The sequence below is a fragment of the Bos indicus genome, chromosome 11 (genome assembly GCF_029378745.1).
Source record: "Bos indicus isolate NIAB-ARS_2022 breed Sahiwal x Tharparkar chromosome 11, NIAB-ARS_B.indTharparkar_mat_pri_1.0, whole genome shotgun sequence".
Classification (NCBI taxonomy): Eukaryota; Metazoa; Chordata; class Mammalia; order Artiodactyla; family Bovidae; genus Bos; species Bos indicus.
Genome location: NC_091770.1, coordinates 81,648,543 through 81,669,638, shown reverse-complemented (window position 1 = coordinate 81,669,638; position 21,096 = coordinate 81,648,543). Strand labels below are relative to the sequence as shown.

The 21,096-nt window shown below is 48.5% G+C and overlaps 1 protein-coding gene across 6 annotated transcripts in view; it reads right to left on the bottom strand.

The window, feature by feature from the left end:
- The window catches only part of CYRIA (CYFIP related Rac1 interactor A), a 102,536-nt gene that overhangs the window by 40,407 nt on the left and 41,033 nt on the right, over positions 1-21,096 (bottom strand). For 5 of the 6 annotated variants that reach the window (XM_019970672.2, XM_070799106.1, XM_070799110.1 and 2 more), the window contains exon 2: positions 18,319-18,470. The gene's annotated coding sequence lies outside the window, so the exon portion shown is untranslated. Of the gene's footprint in view, positions 1-18,318; positions 18,471-18,606; positions 20,751-21,096 lie in introns of those variants that run through there. The other variant, XM_070799111.1, reaches the window with a different exon arrangement.

Sequence of the window (21,096 nt, the reverse complement as noted above, 5' to 3'; positions counted from 1 at the left end):
GGCTGCTTTGGAGCGAGGGAAGAAAGCGCCTGAGACCACCGCCTCGGCAAGGAGGTGAGGCGGGCGCTGCACGGCGGCTGCGGGCGCGCTCGCGTGGCGATTAATCATACAAGAGCCCATTTATGACAAACACAGGTCACTCCCTTTGCATGACAAGGCCTATGGGTCCACAGAGGCCCATTATCCAAAAAAAAAAAAAAAAAAAACCAGAGCATTGTGGGCGACGCAGGCGAAGCCGAGTGCATACACACAAGCGGACATTGTGAGGCTGTTTGCACAACCCCGCGGTGCTCCTCGCGGATTTCCTGCCAAGGAGACATTTCCATCTCGCGGAGGCGGCTGCAGACGTTTGCTCATTCAACATGGCTTCAGGCCGCCGGCTGCGAGAGCCGGGGGCGTGGCGCCCTCTGCCGGCCGTCCTTGGAACTGCAGCCGGGAAGGGGCGGAGGATAACGCAAGCCATTCTCAGCATTCCATCCAGCCTCTTCTCTCTTAAGGACAACGGTGCAACGGGCATGAACTTTGGGGTCTGGAAAGCCTATAACATGCGTTGCCTGCAGGTCCTTGGACGAGCCCTGTCACCCCTCAGGTCTTATTTTCCTAGGTGGAAAATTCAGCTCTTACTTGGCAACGCGTGCTCAGTCACTCAGTCGTGTCTGCATCTCTGTGACTCCATGGACCGTAGCCCGCCAAGCTCCTCTGTCCATGGGATTTTCCAAGTAGGAACACTGGAGTGGGTTGCCCTTTCCTCCTCCAGGGAATCAAACCTGTGTCTGCTGCATCTCCTGCATTAGCAAGCGAATTCTTTACCACTAGTGACACCTGGGAAGCCCCATTTGGCTGTGGCAAGCTTGAAAGGATATGACAGATACACTCAGCCAGTGTGAAAGAAATACCTGTATTCCCCTTCTCCACCTGTCTCCAGTAGAGTGGGTACTGTCATCTGATCTCTGGAACTAGGAAAGGAAATCAAGGGTAACATCTTGGCTTAAACTGTGGCCAGTGTTCAGATGTGTTAAGAGCATGTGACTTATCTTTCTGATGTATCGTCTCTTTTTCAAATTGTTCTCCCTTCCTTGCTTCACAGTGTTCCGTGTGTGTTCCGTGTTGGCAAGGACAAGCCAGACATGCAGTATTTTACCCAGCATCTGAAAGGCCCCATCTTCCGGACAAGTTCCTCAAAGGTGGGGGACAAGCTGACAGAAATTCTGAGCTAAGTTATCTTTCTCAAAGATAAAAGACTTCTTAAACTGAGCTGTGATGTTGAGCATAGCCACAAAAATACGAACTTGAGTTTGAATCCCAGCTCAACTATTTATTGGCTGGGTGGTCTTAATCAATGTATTTAACAACGTGTACCCTCCCAGAATCGGAGCTTCAATATGAGTAAAACAGAGATGATTGCAACCTCTTCAAGGCTGGTTTTTAGAAATAATGAAACAACATATATAAATGGCCAGATGCATAAATAGTAGCTGCCATAATTCCCTGGGTGGCTCAGTGCTAAAGATTCCACCTGCAACGCAGAAGCCATAGGAGACTCGGGTTTGATGCCTGGGTCAGGAAAATCCCCTGGAGAAGGAAATAGGAACCCACTCCAGTATTCTTGCCTGAGAAATCCCGTGTACAGAGGAGCCTGGTGGGCTACAGTCCATGGGGTTGCAAAGAGTCGGACACAACTGAAGCGACTGAGAGCATAATACTATTCAACTCAGTTCAGTCGCTCAGTCGTGTCCGACTCTTAGTGACCCCATGAATTGCAACACGCCAGGCCTCCCTGTCCATCACCAACTCCGGAGTTCACCCAAACTCATGTCCATCAAGTCAGTGATGCCATCCAGCCATCTCATCCTCTGTCGTCCCCTTTTCCTCCTGCCCCCAATCCCTCCCAGCATCCGAGTCTTTTCCAATGAGTCAACTCTTCGCATGAGGTGGCCAAAGTATTGGAGTTTCAGCTTTAGCATCAGTCCTTCCAAAGAACACCCAGGACAGATCTCCTTTAGAATGGACTGGTTGGATCTCCTTGCAGTCCAATTGACTCTCAAGAGTCTTTTCCAACACCACAGTTCAAAAGCATCAATTCTTCGGCGCTCAGCTTTCTTCACAGTCCAACTCTCACATCCATACATGACCACTGGAAAAACCATAGCCTTGACTAGATGGTTACTATCGTTATTTTTCTTGTTTTAGTCACTGGTCTTAGTGCTGCCTTTCTGGCCATGAAGAAGAATTTCCCTTTCTGACACAACTATTAATATCTGATGGCTTAAAATACCATGTTAGAAGATGTATGCGGATGACTTCCAAATTTATAACTGTCACCTTGACCTTGATCCCCTTGCCTGAACTCCAGACTCATTTATCTGATTAACTGCTTGACTTCTAACAGACACCTCACATGTCACACATCCAAAATTAAAGTTTTTATTTTTCCCCCAGGAATCTGCCCCCTCTCCAGTCCTTCTTCTCTCAGTAAATGGCATTTCCTTGTCTTCAGACACTCATTCTAAAAACATCGGTGTCATCCTTGACTTTTCTTTCTCTTACATCCCATATCTAAGCTAACAAATCCCATCAGCTTTCCTTTTAGGATACAGCTTGAATTTGAACATCTCTCAGACATGAAGGTGTTATCAGAGTCCTAGACCAGCCCACAAGCCATCCCATCTCTTGCCAGGAGTATCATACTCACTTCTTAAAAGATTTCCCAGCTTCTAATCACTCATAAAATAGATAGCAAGTGGGAATTTGCTGTGTGATAGAGGGAGCTTTACCCTGTGGTCTGTAAAAACCTAGAGGGGTGGGATGGGGTGGAAGTGGGGAGGGGGGTTCAGGATGGAGGGGACATATGTATACTTGTGGCTGAGTCATGTTGATGTATGGCAGAAGCTAACACAATATTGTAAAAGCAATTATCCTCCCATTAAAAAAATTTGAAAATAATAATTTTTTTTTTTAAAGTTTCAGCATGTCACTCTCTGGTAAAGTCCCTTCAATGGCTCCCGGTTTCACTTAGAATAAAATACACAATTCTCATCATAGTCACCAAGGCCTGAGGTGACATTTCCACAAGGTAGCTCATTGCCTGCAATTCCTCATTCCATCACTGGCTACTCACTGCTTCTGGCCTCTCCCCTTTTCACTCTTTAACTTATCACATGAGTTTCTGACACAGGAGCTTTGCTAATCTTTAGGCCTAGAATGCTTTCCCTCAATATGTCTGCATGGTTTTTCTTTAGGCCTCTGTCCAGGGCTTACTTTTCGGTGGAGCTCAATCTAACCAACCTCTCCAACATCATACTTCACCCGACTCCCCACTCACTGTTTTTATTTTTTTTTTAATCTCTATCGCCACTGACATATACCCTCCAGCTCCTAGACGAGGGCCTGACACACAATAGGAACTCCATATGTAGAGTGAATGAATGAAGTCATCGGTTCAGAAACACAACTCCCATGACCCCTTGGAGCTTCTCCTCCCATAGAACATGTTTCTTCCACTAGCCTCTCATGGAAGGAGAGGCTCTCAGGTCATCTGTTATTTCAGTCAGACAGTCTTTTCTGTTGTTTGTTTTTTGAACTTTTTATTTTGTGTTTGAACCCCAATTAGGGCTTTCCCGATCGATCAGTTGGTACAGAATCTGCCTGTAATGTAGGAGATCCCGGTTCGATTCCTGGGTCAGGAAGATCCGCTGGAGAAGGGAGAGGCTACCCACTCCTGTATTCTTGGGCTTTCCTTGTGGCTCAGCTGTAAAGAATCCACCTGCAATGTGGGAGGCCTGGGTTCAACTCCTGGGTTGGGAAGATCCCCTGGAGAAGGGAAAAGCTACCCAACTAACAGTGTTGTGATAGTCTCAACAGGTGAACGGCAAGGGGAGTCAGCCATATATATATATACAGGTGCCCATTCTCCCCCAAACTCCCTGCCCATCCAGGCTGCCACACATTAACACTGAGCAGAGTTCCCTGTGCTGTGCAGTAAGCCCTTGTTGTTTTCCATTTAAACTACAGGAGTGTGTGCATTAGGTTGGATACTCTTATTTAGATAACAAAAAGGGAGAAGTAGTCATTCCAGGGGATGGGAAAGTGCGTGGTCAGTGAGCCTGGTCCCAGTGAGGAACAGTATGAACCTCTAAAACAGACATTGTGTTTTGGGGGAAAAGTAGAGGAAGAGACAGGAGAATCTGCTGAGGACTGATTACATAGGAACTCTGAATCCAGAAAGCAGAAGCAAGGACACTCCTGGGAAGAAATGCAGCTTGGTGCTTGAATGGGTTAGACAGTTACTGTGTAACCCAGGGCCTGAAGGTCATGGAAGCTACCATGACTGTGAAAGTGAAAGTCACTCATTCATGTCCGACTCTTTGTGATCCCATGAACTATACCGTCCATGGAATTCTCCAGGCCAGAATACTGGAGTGGGTTGCCCACCCACTGGAGTGGTACAGGGAGTCACTGCCTCTCGTCCTAATCTCTTTTCAGCCACGTGCTCACCACGAGACCCTGGGGAGGGTCATCATCCCCTTCCCACTGCCTCCACCCCCCAGCTCTAGCTCTGAGTCTCATCCTCATGGTCTCTAGCCCTCTAGGACTGGCTAGATGACCTGGAAAACTCCTTGCTCCAGCATCCTGAGGTTTTAATGCAATGAGAATGTCTAACAATCTCTAAAAATGTATTCAGGCAACCTAAAGTCACACCAGGAGCTAAGTTAATTAGAAACAGGACGAGACTTCCATTTAAGAAACAGAACTGTGTGCTGACTGCTCTTCCACAGAGCCTCCCTGGTCTTGGTCCATGGAGCCCTTTGGATTTCCAGCTATTTGGGAAGGATGGTGGGGACAGCTTCCCAACACTGGAGAATGCAACACGCTATCCGGAAATTGGCCACTGCTGCAGACAGACAGTGCTTCTAGAGTTTACCTCTGAGAAAAAGCAGTAATTCAAAATCAGGTAGAACACCTAAATGACCCAAGAGAAATTATTCTCAAGTCTTTGTGTATTTCCGAAGCATCAAACATCATGATGTATGCAAATGCACTCACTATAACCAGGGGCTCCCTAGTAGCTCAGTGGTAAAGAATTCGCCTGCCAATGCAGGAGACGCAAGTTTGATCCCTGGGTTGGGAAGATGCCCTGGAGAAGGAAATGGCAACCCACTCCAGTATTGTTGCCTGGGAAATCACATGGACGGAGGAGCCTGGTGGGCTGCAGTCCCTGGGGTCACAAAAGAGTCATATACACGACTTAGCGACTAAACAACAACTAATTTTCATACGTAGATAAAGTGGCTCCCGAAGTACCTAATAAGGCAATGCTTAGGCAGCTGGGTTTCATCTATCACGTGTATTCAAAGGTCTAATGTGATCTTTAATTCCAACTTTTTTCCTTGGGAATTCCAGAAGCAACTGATGACCTGACAGCCCTTGAAGTCCAAATCAGGTCTCACTGCAATGACGATAATAGTAAATTTGTAACATGAAGGGAGTAGGTAGGGGGTAATTTGAAAACACCAAAGCTATGTCCGCTGACTCAAAAAAATTCCAAGAGATGGTGAAATGATGCTGTTAACTGCTGAGACTTTGGGAGTCTACTTACTTTGTCCAGGAAATGGCAGTTGAAACAAGTAATGAATTCTTTCAACATTTCTAGAAATTACCAGTAACACTGAAGATTCTGTGTAGTTGGCAAAACTCTGTTGGTTCTGCTGAGTGATCTATCCACCTACGTTTCACTTCACATGTGACTTGATTCAGCTGATGCCCACCCCCACCCAATCCAACATCCCTCTTCTCCTTTGTCACAAGCTCCCAAGTTAGACCTGACCTCTTCCTTGTTCTGGTCCTAATATATACACTCTGTGTATGCTGTAAATATTTCTATCAAAATATAATATTCCTATGTGTCTCCTGAGCTTCCTGAAGGCAGGTGTTAATCAGTGGTCCAGCCTCCATACCCAGCACAGCCCTTAACAGAGGACAGGAAAGTTGGCGCATAGTCAGTAAAGGCACAAACATTTGCTCTTCTTAGACTAGAGCTACATAAGCCATGGCCCCTGCAGTGGCCTGGTAGCAGAGAGAAGCCATGTTTAAAGGTGGCTATAGAGGGCTTTCCCTGGTGGTCCGGGGGTTAAGAATTCACCTTCCGATGCGGGGGGTGCAAGTTCAATCCCTGGTCGAGAAGCTAAGACCCCACATACAGTGAGGCAACAAAGCCTGCCCACTGCAGTTGGAGAGCCTGTGCATTCTGGAACCTGTGCTCCACAACAGAAGCCCATGTGTGCAACGAAGACCCAGTGCAGCCAAATACAGACAGGTGGCTACAAAGGCTGGAAGGTTCTAGTGATGACCGGTATCTGGGAAGAGGGTGGAAGGCAGGAGAGGACCTCTCTCGCTGGAAGGACCTGGGAAGGCTTCCTGCAGGAGGGGGCTATGGAGTGGGAGGACAATTGCTCACTCAATTGTCAGTGGGATTTGGTGGCTGTGGAGGTCTGGGGTTGGGAGGATGGGAAGCTCTAAGTCCCCCATGGCTGAAATGACATTCTCTGTGGATAGAGAAGAGAGGCCTTTGGAGTGACAGCTGGGCAGAGGCCTGGCCATGAGACCTGTTGGCACATCCATCTTTGGCTTATGACGAAGTGGTGGGACCAGTCTTCCTAGGTGGCATTTAAAACTGCTACAAAGGTGGTTCTCTGCCAAGCAAACTTACGTCCACCACCAGCCAGGGGCCGGTGCCGCTGCTGGTGCCAGTCCCGGGCTGGTCCAGGGCAGGGGCCTGCCCTCTGCTCCTCCGCCCCCCTGGGAGCCCTCTTCCAGCACCTTCCCTCAATCTTGCCATTCTTGTTCACTTGTCTGCCTCTCATCCTAAAGGATGAATCCTTACAGCAAAGGGACTGGGACTGACTCATGTTTGAATTCAAAATAGGCTGTTTAGGGAATACGTATTTCCGAATACATGGAAAAGTGAGTGGACAGAAGAAGGTGTGGGAGCCAACGTGTGTATCCAAGGACCTCTCACCGGAGTGCCGGCCATCACCTTAGAGCAAGAGGGAAGGAAAGAGGAGGGGCCAGTGGGAGAGGAGGGAAATGTGAGTGAGAGGGAGGAATGAATGAAAGGAAAAAAGGGAAGAAGGAAGAAAAGAAAGAATAAAGGAAGGGGAGAGGGAAGGAAAATTGTTCCCCCCACTTTCACATCTAGTCTAATAAAGCTGTAACTGGATTCAGACTCCTAGGAGTCACATCTTAGGTCTGACAATTAAAAGAAAGAAAACTTGAGTCATCAGAAGAGCAAAATACAGCCTCGGTGATGCCCAAATTAACTTCTGAAAAAGACATCTCCTCCCGCAGCTAGGAGGAGTTGGCCAGTGAGTCACTTTCACAAAAGGAGACTTGTGGAGCTGTCTCAGCATCACTGGGAAGCTGAGCTGGGAGAAGTCCAAGGTCAAGGACAGATGTGGCAAAGGAATAGTGTCTCCTCACCAAATGGGGTTGGAATTGCACTGTGGGATGCTCTGTGAAATAAAAGCTCTGGCAAGGCAAGAAGGCCTGCATTCTGAAGTGGTCCTCACTGTTTTTGGCCTTGGAGCAGGTGGGCTGGCAGTGGGTCCCGTCCCAGGTAAGTCCTGTCCACTACTCTTCATTCATCTTTCCCAATAGGTATCAGTGTGGGCACAGAGGGCCCTGAAGACTCCCCAAATGACGTCACTCAGCCCCTTGCTTCCCAAATCCTCATTCTCAGATAAACACAATTAATTAGCAGCTGCTGCTGCTTCTAAGTCACTTCAGTCGTGTCCGACTCTGTGCGACCCCATAGACGGCAGCCCACCAGGCTCCCCCGTCCCTGGGATTTTCCAGGCAAGAACACTGGAGTGGGTTGCCATTTCCTTCTCCAATGCAGCAAAGTGGAAAGTGAAAGTGAAGTCGCTCAGTCGTGTCCGACTCTTTGCGACTCCATGGACTGCAGCCTACCAGGCTCCTCCGTCCATGGGGTTTTCCAGGCAAGAGTACTGGAGTGGGGTGCCATCTCCTTCTCTGAATTAGCAGCTGCTGACCCTCAGTCCTTCACTCAATGCCATTTTAAGCGCTGCCCACAAATAATCTCACTTAATTTCTCACAATAACTTTCCAATGTAGATAAGTAGTTGGCTTTCAGAGATACTAAATCTATGTATTTCTGCCACAACCAAGAGCTTTCCTTTGGGCAAATGTTAAGAGCTTGCAGTTAAGTACTTTCTCCACTAAGGGGAGTGCTCATCTCCCGTTAAAAGTGCCGGTCAGGCTTCCTTGGTGACTCAGATGGTGAAGAACCTGCCTGCCAATGCAAGAGACATGAGACTCAGGTTCTGTCCCTGGGTTTAGAAGATCCCCTAGAGAAGGGAATGGCTATCTACTCCAGTATTCTTGCCTGGAGAATTCTGTGGACAGAAGAGCCTGGCAGGTTACAGTCCATGGTGTCAGAGAGTCACTGCTAAGAGACTAACACTTTTCACAAAAGAAGTTTGTCCTTTTCACAAAATGGACAAAGCAGAGGGATCAGTTTCAACGCCCTGAATATATTCTAAATGTTGCTCCTCTTGGTAGTAAAATGGGCTCACGTTCACAGCTGTGGCACCCAGCGCTCATTGAACACATTTACTGGCTTCATCCCTGTTCATGGGCACGTCGAAAGCACTGGTCTTGACCACTTTGCTGGAAATGGAGCCGTGACATTTGGTGGGAAAGAAAAATGAATAGATTCACCCGTTTGGTGTAAGCATCCTCCTTCCCAGCCTCTTCCCCTGAATTTCTCAAATTACCTTTTCCACCCAGGGAAACGGATCTGATGGCTGAATCAACTTGACTCCAGTTGCAAAAGGGAAAGAGAGAGAGAAAGAAAGGAAGAAAGAAAGAAAGGAAGGAAGGAAGGGCTGAAATCCTATCCAAGCTGATCAGAATGAATTCTGACCGCTCATTCTCATGCAACATCCGCTTAAAATTATATTGCGGATCTGGAAAATTCTCTGGAAGCCTAAACTGGGACAGCAGGCGATCCTCCGTTAGCGATCGGTTACCCCACCCTGTATGTATAAACAGAGTCAGGAGGTGTGCAGAAGTAGAGTGTTGTTTTCACAAAGGATGCTCCAGCAGGAAACTCGACATACACAGAGGAGTTAGCAGAGGGACTGTGGAACTTCCCTGTTTGGGCTGATCCAGCAAGATCACAATTAAACCAAACAAACAAGCTCACCAAGTTTATCTCCAGATTTCTGTTTAAGCCCAGCCCTGCCCTTGATGACTCAACCATGTGCTATCCTGGTTTAAACTTGACCCTGCAGCCAGAGTTCCCAGGCTGGTGTCTGTGGCCACAAATGACTAAATTTGAAAGTTGTGCCCTGCATATGCTCCAGGGTTGCCAGCTCTCACAGACAGATCAAGTGTTGTTTAGGCTATTCCTAAATTCCACTTGAAGATAGCAAATTGTTAACTCAACCACCAGGTCAGGGGCTGCTCCGCAGTTCCTAGCAGCTGAGAACCCAGCTCAACAAAGTAATCCCAGGTCATTTGGTGGAGTGGAGGGTGGAATGTGGGAAACACACTGAAGAGACCGTGGAGACCCTGGCTTCCCTTTCACTTACTAGCCTATGGCCTTGGCCATGAATCTGACCCAGGTGGTAAAGAACCCATCTCCTGATGTAGGAGACATAAAAGACACAGCTTCAATCCCTAGGTCGAGAAGATCCCCTGGAGGAGGGCATGGCAACCCACTCCAGTATTCTTGTCTGGAGAATCCCATGGACAGAGGCACCTGGCGGGCTACAGTCCATGGGGTCGCACAGAGTTGGACACAGCTGAAGCGACTGAGCACGCATGCATGCATGCACTAGATTAAGGATGTGAAGTTCCAGTGCCAAATCTCCCTTCCATCCTGTATATCACAAGTAAATGGTTGTTTTAGGATTCATTGTCTTAAGATAAGTGAAACCAGGGGTTCCCCTTGTACTAGTTTCATATTCATTTTGTTTTAAGGGTGAGTTCATTTATTGACAGCCCCCTTCCCACCCCCACCACCCACCGCCTGGCACAAATCACAGCACAGAAGGTAAGCAGGGATGGCATTCAGTAATCCCCCACCTCGGACCAGGTCTTAGGCTGAGGGCTTGTCACACAGGATCTGCATCCTGGAGCCTGGACAAGAAGGCTATACCATCTTTCCTGCTGCCACTTTCCACAATGCCTCCCATTCTCCTGGCCTCAGTTTACTCATCTGAAAAAAGGATCAGACAGAAGCAAGACCGAGTGATCTCAGAGAACCCTCTAAAGACAACCTTTATGAAATTTCCAAGGCAGAGCTCTCTCAATAAATCTTTGTTAAAATAACAAATAGAAAACCAGGTGTTTAAATGCAACACTTACTTAAGATAAAACACACACACACCAACAGAAAACAAGCAAACCACTATGTGCAGCAATTAATCAACGTGACTCACTAATATTTTGTCTGTCACTGACCAGGCCACTAGCATCTCTCAGAACCAACATCAGCAGCTCTCATTCATCTCCAACCAGGCTGTCAGCAGCTCAGGGCTGTCCCTGCCAGGGTGTGACCCAAAAGATGCCCAGGGCGCATACGGCTGGCGCCCCCTTCCTACCCTCTGCCTGGGGAGCCGGTTGGCATGGTGACGCCTGAGACATTCTTCACTCGATTCCTCCCTTCCCTTTCACTCTATTATCACTGTGTGAGATCTTGCCCCAGAAGAACAGAGAAATCCTGAGGGTGAGGTCTGATGTCAGGGGAGAACAAGCAAGTCTTTGTCAGGCCGTTCAAGGAGGAGGCCCAGCCCGGGCTCTCCAGCCGCACACAGAGGGGCCTGTGCTAGCTCTGCCCAGAGCCGGGGGGCCCTTCACCGGGGCATCCTGAGCCCTCTTCCTTGCCTGATAGCAGAGCTGAGCATAGTGGACGGATTTCCACTTGGTGAGCAGGTATTTTACACCAAAAGGGCTTAAAGCAGAGCTTCCACCCACACCCACACGAGAAAACTACCCACAAGAAATCCACCCTCTAAGCTGTTCCTCCCACTCAGCACGGTAGCCCCTTCCCTATTCATCCTTAGTCAGCTCCTCCATCCTTCTCTCCGCCTACTTTCCACTCCCCCGACCCAGGCTCCTGCCTCCATCTCCTCCTTGCTACCCGCTCCTCTCCAGACTCCCAGCTCCTCTGAGAAGCCGCCTGGTTCAAGGAACTCTCCAGCCTCTGGTCTCCTACGAGGCTCCACTTGTTCCATTGGACAGAAGGAGGTGTCCCACATTCATGACGTCTCCCTGTGTTTATTGCATTGCTGACTTCAGCTTTGAAACGACATCATCTAGGAAAAGTTCTGCTTGGGGGTTGGGGGGTGGGGTGGATTTCCCCTGGTGGCTCAGACATTCCAAGAATCTGCCTGCAATGCAGGAGACCCCAGTTCGATTCCTGGGTGGGGAAGATTCCTTGGAGAAGGGAATGACAACCCACTCCAGTATTCTTGCCTGGAGAATTCCATGGACAGAGGAGCCTGGCGGGCTATAAAATCCATGGGGTCACAAAGAGTCGGACAAGACTGAGTGACTTTTTCACTTTTTCACAGGACAAGCTCTGCAAGCAGGAGATGCCTAATAAACAGCCATTAAATGATTGAACCTGCAGCTCAGCCCAGAAATGGAATTGAATATTGAAGTGAGGTGTTAGCAAGGAGATCAAACCAGTCAGTCCTAAAGGAAACCAACCCTGAATATTCATTGGAAGGACGACTGCTGAAGCTGAAGCTCCAATATTTTGGCCACCTGATGCGAAGAACTGACTCACTGGAAGAGACCCCGATGCCGGGAAAGATGGAAGGCAGGAGAAGGGAACAACAGAGGATGAGATGGTTGGGTGGCATCATCGACTCAATGTACATGACTTTGAGCAAATTCCAGGAGATAGTGAAGCACAAGAAAGTCTGCGTGTCCATGAGGTCGCAAAGAGTCGGACACGACTGATCGACTGAATGACAAATTGCCCCAGAACCCTGGCTAGCAGCAGGCTCAGGGCAAAGAGAGCTGACTGGCAGGAAGGAGAAGCCACGGGGTGCTGATGCCCAAAGCCACGCCCACATGGACGACTCCGCAGGACTCCTCTCTCTGCCAGTTTGCAGCCTGCTCCTGCCCCCGGCTTCCTTCCTGCTTTCCAGGTCAGTTGCAGGCTCCCTCCTGGGACATCTGGGCTGGCAGCTTACAAGTCCCCAGGGAAGAAAGGTGCAGGGCCAAGCCCAGCACTTGAACTTCTCCAGGCTGGAAGACTGAGGTGCAAGAAGGCTGGGGTGCTGGAAAGGGGGACAGAACAAGGGAGCAGCTACACTGAGGCTCCCAGCAGAAGGCTGGGAGGACAGGGTGCAGCTGAGCCCTCCATGTTCTCTGTACTGGCTCAGCTGTTCTGGTTCCAGGGCTGGGGGAGACCCGGCCCTCCACAAGGAGGTGGGGACTCTCGTTTCTCACCTTCTAGAACTTTCTGGTGATGGTGATGCAAATTCGAGTCCTACACTGGGGTCCTGTGGGACTACAGGGGAATGAATCCAAGGACACTCCTTGGGGACAAGTTCAGAAACAGGAGTTGAACAATCAAGCCCAATACCCTCCTAGTGATGACAGAGAAGGGAAGGGGTATCCAGGGTCAAAGGTGTGTCTATGCCAGGCCTGGACTAGAACCCAAGTTCACCCTGATGTCTGTCCTTCATCCTATCCCTCCTTACCCTCCCTTTTCCTCCTTCTTCCTCCCTTCCTTCCCTCCTTCCTTCTTCCTCCCCTGCACAGCAAAGTATAGTGTGTTGCCAGCACCAGAGGGATCTACAGAGGATTTCCGGGCACACGTATCCCTGATTCCACGATGAGTTGCTGCTGCAGTCTGAAGCCCTATTTATAGGCTTCCCCGGTGGCACAGTGGTCAAGAACTCGCCTGCCAACGCAGGAGATGCAGGAGATGTGAGTTTGATCCCTGGGTTTCGAAGATCCAGGAAATGGCAACCCACTCCAGTATTTCTTGCCTGGGTAATCCCACAGACAGAGGAGCCTGGTGGGCAATAGTCCATGGCATCACAAAGAGTTGGACACGACTGAGCGCACAGGCACACTTTCCCTTTTCATAGACAGGGTGACACACAGCATGGCGCTGCGGGAGAGGGACAGTCAGAAGAGGGCCTGAATCCTGACCAGCTGATAGCTGCGGGCCTCGGGCGAGGCGCTTCGTCTTCCAGAGCTGCAGGCTCCTTTGCCACGGCCAGCATCCAGACTCCCTCCTGCTGCGCTTCTGAACGTGCAATACCATGACCCTCAGCCACCTTGACACACCAGGGATGTGTGAAAGTCAGCGAGGTCAATTCTCACCCGCATCCATCTCCAGACAGCAAGCGTGCCTGAAGGTCACGGGCACCAGGCTCTGTGCTCGGTTAAAACAAATTCTATATAATATGAAAGTGTGCATACTTGTATATTGGCTTCCCAGGTGGCATGATGGTAAAGAATCTGCCTGCCAGTGTAGGACCCAAGAGATGCAGGTTTGATCCCTGGGCTGGGAAGATCTCCTGGAGTAGGAAGTGGCAACCCACTCCCATATTCTTGCTACAAAATTGCATGGACAGAGGAGCTTGGTGGGCTACAGTTAAAGGGGCTGCAGAGAGTTGGACACAACTGCGGGACTATGCATGCACACACATACATGTGTACATATGTACTTTCATATGTATCAGATCCATTTACACATGAGAGTGTGCATATACATAACATCTACATCTAGATTGTTTTTTCTAAGAGAAACACAGGACAGATACAGTTTCAAAAATCTCCTGCCTCCTCCTTTGTACTTCTTTTCTTGGTCCCCTTCATCCAATTCTGATCACTAACAATCTCCATGCAGTCAGAGAAGGGATGAACTCAAATTAGTCAATGATTATTTTTAGTTTCTGTTGGGAATGAGGTGGGAGGATGAGGAGGTAGCGACTACTGTTTTTTTTCAAAGCAGAGCTGAGGCATTATCTGTGCTACTTCCTCCCCAGCGTCATCACAGAGGACTGAGTGTTCGCCCTTATTTATGAGAGTGCTGTTTTGTACCTTCTCCCAGCCCCCAACTCCTACTCATCCTTCAAAACCTAGCTCACATGGTCCATCTTGGAAGAATTCCCTGACTTGCCTGAGCAGAGGGCAGGCTCCCTTTCCGCACCCACATCACTTTGTTTATGCTGAGGCTCTTGCCCACCATCTGCTCCTGTTACTGCTGGTTCCTCTGTCTTTGTCACGAGCTATGAATTACTTGGGGGGCTGATCGGGCTTCATTTGTCTGGATGCTCCCAGGCCTAGCATGGTGGCTGGTGCATCATGAGGGTTCAGATATTGTCTGTTTAATGCATGTGTACAATTCCATTCACCTGCTGGGAAAGACTGAAGGCAGGAGAAGGGGTCGACAGAGGATGAGATGGTTGGATGGCACCACCGATTCAATGACCATGAGTTTGAGCAAGCTCTGGGAATCGATGAAGGACAGGGAAGCCTGGTGTGCTGTAGTCCATGGGATCGCAAAGAGTCGGACTCTTTGCGACCCATGAATAGAACACAAGACTCGTGTTTTAACCATTTCCCAGTAATTTGTGCACCAAGATGCAGGTGCAGGGCCATCAGCACTCACCATTCCCAGGGACCTCGTGGTGGAAAGGCTGGGCACCCTCACAAGCATCTCACTCAGTTGGTCTGTATGAATCTGTTTTACAGCTGAGGTATGATCATATACTATTATAAGGAGTGGACGTAAAATCAGCACTTTACAGAACAGGGGGTCAAATAAAAGCTGACCCTTTGCTTTGTAAAACTTCCTCATCAGGTCCATCCGTCTTCACTTAAGTTTCTGTTACCAGCTCTGAGCTGTCCTCAGGATTCACCCAACCCTCTCGGCCTGACATTCAAGGCCCCTGGTTAGTCCTCCCACCTTCTGTCTCTGAATGACTCTCTCTTGCTCAGACTCACCTCACCTTCACCTCACCTTCACAGGTCCTCCGAGAGGCAGCCCTTGTGTACGCCCCCTTTCTGCCTGGAAATGCCTAACCTTTCCCTGAAGTTTCCCGCTCTCCCTGCTATTCACCTGGCAGACTACTCCTCTCACTTCCAGGACTCAGTGGAGATAGTGTGTCCCTAGGAAGCTTCCTCAGCTATGCCCCTCATTCTGCTTACATTCTCCCAGGGACGGGGAGCTCACTACCCCAAATGCTCCATCTCTTGGCTCCCTCACACCCACTCTCATCTGATAAGTGGTGTGCTGTATAATTACTAGCAGGCTTCTCAGGAAAACCATAAACCACCCAAGGGCAGGGGCTGGATCTCAGCATCTTTTCCCCAGGTGTCTAGCACTGGTACCAACACAGAATAGGCACTCACAGGTTTGCTGAATGGATTGATCCTCCCTCAACCCAAAAGGCCAGGCTTGGCAACAGTCTAGGTGAATGAATTCCAAGAAAATTAGTACCAGCAACTTGTGGGAGGTACCAGCAGAAAATTCCCACTCTGGCAATTGCTTCCAAAGTAACCAAATTAGGACAACTGCTCACTTGGACCTGATTTATCCATGCATACTCTCCAAGCAGCCTTGAACCAGTGCCTGGCCACAGGCTCCTAGAACGGGGCCAAGTCTCATTTATCTCCAGAGTCTCACTACCGAGTGCCCAATACAGGTTTGGGAATGAATGGTGAGTACTCTATTGGGCAAGAACATCCATCTTCATTTCTATTGCAGGATGTTTCAGGGATGAGGCCCTTGAGATATTCTGGGGAAGAAGGAGAAGGGTAGAGGAGGCTCTGGAAAAGTCAACCAGAACATAAAAGCCCAAGTCTTCACAGTGGCTCACAAGGCCTGCACCACCTGCCCACGCCTCCTGTCCTCACCTCCTTCCACTGTCCCTCGTTCCGTCTGCTCCAATCCTATTGGCCACTGGCAGCTCCTTGTAGCCCAAGCACATGCCCACTTCACAGCCTTTGTTCCCACTTTCCTTCAAGCCTCCGTCCCCAACTTTGTTCGGATCCTGCTCCAGTGACACCCAGTCAGGGGGGCTTCCCTGGTATCCTGCTGAAAACAGGAGGCTGGGGGCTACAGGCATACAGGTACTGCTATCACTGTGAATTGGCTTTATGGTCATTATTTTTTGCTTTATTTTTTCCATAACACTTAGTACTACCTGGGATAATATATGCTTGTTTATTTACTGACACGCCCTTGATCCCATCAGAATGCAAGCTCAAAGGAAACAGGAATTTTGCTTTGTTTTGTACAGAACCCTAACCCCAAGAATGCCCCTGCTGTGTAGACATGCTTCATTCATATTTGTGGAATGCATGGATGGCTGGATAAAAGAATGCCCCATAAGAGCTAACAGTTAAGGAAGAAAACCAACACTGTGGGCCTGGACAAACATGTGCTTGAAACCTAACTGTCTTGCTGAGGGGCCAGGAAATCTGCCCCCAAATCAGCTGATCCTAGCTGTAAGGACATTCGTCTGGATCTTGGAAGTACGCTGGTCTGAAGTGGGAAAGCTGCTGGTGATGAGTTAGTTTTCAGCTACTATCTGATGGGACAAAGATGTACTCAAGAGGCTGGGAGGGTGGTGAGATGTAACAGAGCAAACTGTCAAATAGTTGAACTGCAGAAGGTGGTCTGTCAAAGCTAGAAGAGGGAAGGCTGCTACTGAAGAGGAATGCTGAAATTGAGAGCTGTTAACAGTTCTCTTCTTTACTTGTGTGTGTAGACTAGCCTGTCCCTAGGGTTTTGGCCACAGGTTCAAAGGGAGCTCAATGGGGGCTCAAAGCTGTATTGAAATACCTCTGAATAAGGATGACCAGGGAAAGAAGCTGACATTTTTTTGAGGTTTACCATCTGCAAGAACCCACGGCAATGCATTATCGTCTCCTTGGAGCCTAAGCACAAGCCTTCATCACAGCAGGGACTGTCCCCATCTTACGGTGGGGAAACTGAAGCTCAGGAATTTACGATGATCTAAGCAAAAATCACTCAACCAATAAATAGCAGAACTGAGATGTGAAATCAAGTCTGTCTAATTTCAAAAGCTCTTCTCCTTCCTCTGAATTATGCTACAACTCAGGGACCCCTCGGGGGAAAGAAATCATAAGAGGAAGAAAGGCAAGGAGCACAAGACAAATCAGTTCCCCCAAGAATGAGAATCTGGCATAAGGAACAAGTCTGGGACAAAATAACCCCAGGACTTCAGAACTGGAAAATACCTGCGAAATCACCTGGCCTTACCTTCTGTACTGTCAAGCTTTATGAAATGCTTCTGATTTTGCTTTTCAGGGGAAAATAAAAATATGTAAATGAAAAAGATGAGCTTTAGGAGAAGACAGCAGAAGGTAACAGCAGCAAACACTGAAAGAGTAACAAACGGGCGTGTGGTCATCAGGGCGTATTGTCACCTCCTTCGTGACTGCTGACCTCGGATGTGTGGGTGCCCTGGGCCAGCTTAAAGGAGATGCACTGATACCCCCACAGTCCCAGCAGACAAAATCAGCAGATCTTAGGTCACCTGGGAGGAATGTCAGCTTGTGTCAGGCCGATGTTCAAAGAGGTTCAAGTAGGTATGACCCTCTCCCCTTCCAGGTAAGAAGAAAAGTATCCAAAACTGACTGGGAGGCGGTGGGAGAGAAAAAGCCAACGTGCTGGCGATGAGGGAAGAGGCAAGGGCACCATAGTCCGTAGTGGTGCACCGCGGTGCCAAATTTACCTGGAAATTCAGCTGGTTTTACCTCCCAAAATGTTTTAGCAAGTGAGACACCAACCAGGCCTCTGGCATGAGGCTTAAATTCATGCCAGGTCAGCCACTTCTCTCCTTGCTGGTCTTAATCTGGATGGCCAGGATGGGCAGAAAGAAACCCTCAGATGGATTCTGTAGGGACAGAGCAACCTACAACAACAGTTCTGAGCTGCTCCCCCTCCATGTTTCAAGCTCCTCTGTTTCTTGCCTAAACACTCAGAAGACTCATGTAGCAAATGCTCCCACTCAAAATGCAGTTACAGAACCTGGGGACAGTTGACCACTTCAGAATGAGCTACTTTGAAATACACATCAGTTCTTTATTATACCCTTGTTTTTTCTTTTTTCTCCTTGTACATGTATGTGGTGTAAGGAAGCATGAGTTCCAATCAGAGATGAGAAATATGGCCGAAGGACCATCCTTGAGACTTCTGGGTATTCTGGAAGCCCGAATATCATAGATTCTCTGCACTAAAAATGCTGGTCATCACCGTGCTGTCGGCTAAAAGCAAAGACAGTTGTTTCTTACCTGGAGATCTCTCCCGTGACTCGGAGTCACCAATCCAGGCTGACGGAACGAATCAGATGAGCAGCTGTTCAGCCAAGACAAGTCTAGCTCCCCAGATCAGGACTGTGGCCCCTGAGAGTCCTGTGGTTTCTCTCTCCCTGGTGAGTGATAATCTGCAGAAAGGGAACACAAGTCATGTTACTAGGAGAGGCCATTTCCTCTTCTACTCTGGCCATAACACATTCATTTACGCAGAGCAGAGACAGCCCCAGAATCACCGATTACCAGGGATGGAAGAAACACAACAACCTTGTCACATGTAGTTGGGGAAACTGAGGCTCAGAGAAGAAAAGAGCCTCACTCAAGGGTCTTGCCACTTGGAGGAAGACTCCAGATCAGAACGTGTCTCTGACTCTTTGGCCTCTGGAATTTTAAAACAAATTTTTAAAAAGCAGCCACGTGACCCATCTGACTTCTCAAACAAGTGGTCATTGACCCTGAATGGAACTCTCTGTTTTTCTTTTTCTTTTTTAAAACAGATTTTCCAAAAGAGAGGTGGCACTTTTTCCAGAATGCTGTTTTTGTAGTTTTTTGTAGTATTACCCCCTGGGAGCTGAATGAGTAAAACAGTCCACCTCAGGCATGTGGTTGGCATGGTTTTCCCTGTTTCCCTTTAGAAAAATACTGTTATGGAAGAGAGGGACCCATGAGCACAGTGGTGGGTGGAGTTGGTTTTTTAATGAGAGTCGTCTGTATACCCAGCCCCTAGGTCAGCTGATCTGTCTCTGTCTCTTTTTGTCTATCTGTCACTACATGTTTCAAGAAAACACAGAAATACACATGGACTCTCCTCCCATGGATATCATCCATTATGTGATTCCCCCCACCTTTTTTTTGTTAAACTATAATTGATTTACAATTTTGTGTTAGTTTCTGGTATACAGCAAAGTTATTCAGTTATGGTGGTAGTTTAGCCACTCAGTTGTGTTCAACTCTTGCGACCCCATGGACTGTAGCCTGCCAGGTTCCTCTGTCCATTGGATTTCCCAGACAAGAATACTGGAATGGGTGCCATTTCCTCCTCTAAGGGATTTTCCTGACCCAGGGATCAAACCCACATCTTCTGCATTGCAGGTAGATTCTTTACCAACTGAGCTACCAGAGAAAGTGATTCAGTTATATATATATACATATATCTGAGTGTGTCCATTATGGTTTATTACTGGATATTGAACATAGATCCCTGTGCTACACAGTTCAGTTCAGTTCAGTCGCTCAGTCATGTCTGACTCTTTGTGACCCCAAGGACTGCAGCACACCAGGCCTCCCGGTCCATCACCAACTCCCGGAGCTTGCTCAAACTCATGTCCATCGAGTCGGTGATGCTATCCAACAATCTCATCCTCTGTCATCCCCTTCTCCCACCATTAATCTTTCCCAGCATCAAGGTCTTTTCCAATGAGTCAGCTCTCCGCATCAGGTGGCCAAAGTATTGGAGTTTCAGCTTCAACATCAGTCCTTCCAATGAACACCCAGGACTGAACTCCTTTAGGATGGACTGGTTGGATCTCCTTGCAGTCCAAGGGACTCTCAAGAGTCTTCTCCAACACCACAGTTCAAAAGCCTCAGTTCTTTGGTGCTCAGCTTTCTTTTTAGTCCAATTCTCACATCCATACATGACTACTGGAAAAACCATAGCTTTGACCAGACGGACTTTTGTCAGCAAAACAATGTCTCCGCTACACAGTAGGACCTTGTTGTTTTATTATGTGATTTTTCTGAACAGTGTACATTTGAACAGCCACTCCTCTATGCAAAACATCAAAACCAAAGAAGGGATCCCACATTCATGAAGCAAAGCATTCATATCATGTGAATCTTATAGATATAGTTTCCTAATTTATCCTCAAAAACTTCCCCTAAAGGTACCATGAGTTCCATTTTCCCAAAAGGTTAGACCTAGAGCTGAGTTGGAAAGAACTAGAATGCCCTGCAGAGTCATAAAGAAAATTCGGTGCAGAATTAGGCATGGACTCATCTCTGACTCCAAAATCCGTGTTTTGTTCATCTAAACTGGACTACAGTTATTAGGCCAAAAAACACTAGGAGCTGTCTTATTTTCCAGTGTGTTAGCTTGAAGGCAGGCGAAAGTTCTCTGGCAGCTGTTAATGCTGTCAGGACATGAAGGGTTATTCTCGTTAGATTCTCATTCAGACAAGAGGCTCGAAGGGCCCTGGCTTCCTGTGTGCTGCCAACCAGGGCTCACGTGCCCCAGAGATGCCGGGCTGGGCCTGGCCCCGAGCAGCCAGAGGGCCTGTCAGGAAATCATGATTATCAACGGCCGGCCTCTGTTCCTGGTCTTGGACAACAAGGGACAGGCTGGAGAGATGATGGGGGGTGGAGAAAGGGGAAGAAAAAACAGGAAGTGGCGGGGGAAGGGAAGGAAATGATAGAGAAAACACAGCAACTCCTGCCTGATGAGAAAGGGATTTCTGAGCCTTGCATTTTGGGAAACCAGGTCACGGTGGTAGCGGGGTGGGGAGTGGGGGGATCGGGGTCGGGCCGGGGAGAGAAGTTAGTTTCCTCCACCTTTGGGGTCGTGCCCGTGAATTCCCAGCAGAGCACAGGCCAAGGAGAAGGGTGCCCACCACGGGCGCTGTGTGCCAGGGCCCCTGACTACAGTGGCTTTCTAAAGAAGAATCCAGGGGAGACCACCTCTCTCACCTCTTGGTTGTGGCTGAAGCCAGAGGTGTCACAAAAGGACCTGGGAACTTTCGAGGCAATCAGTATCAGGGGGTG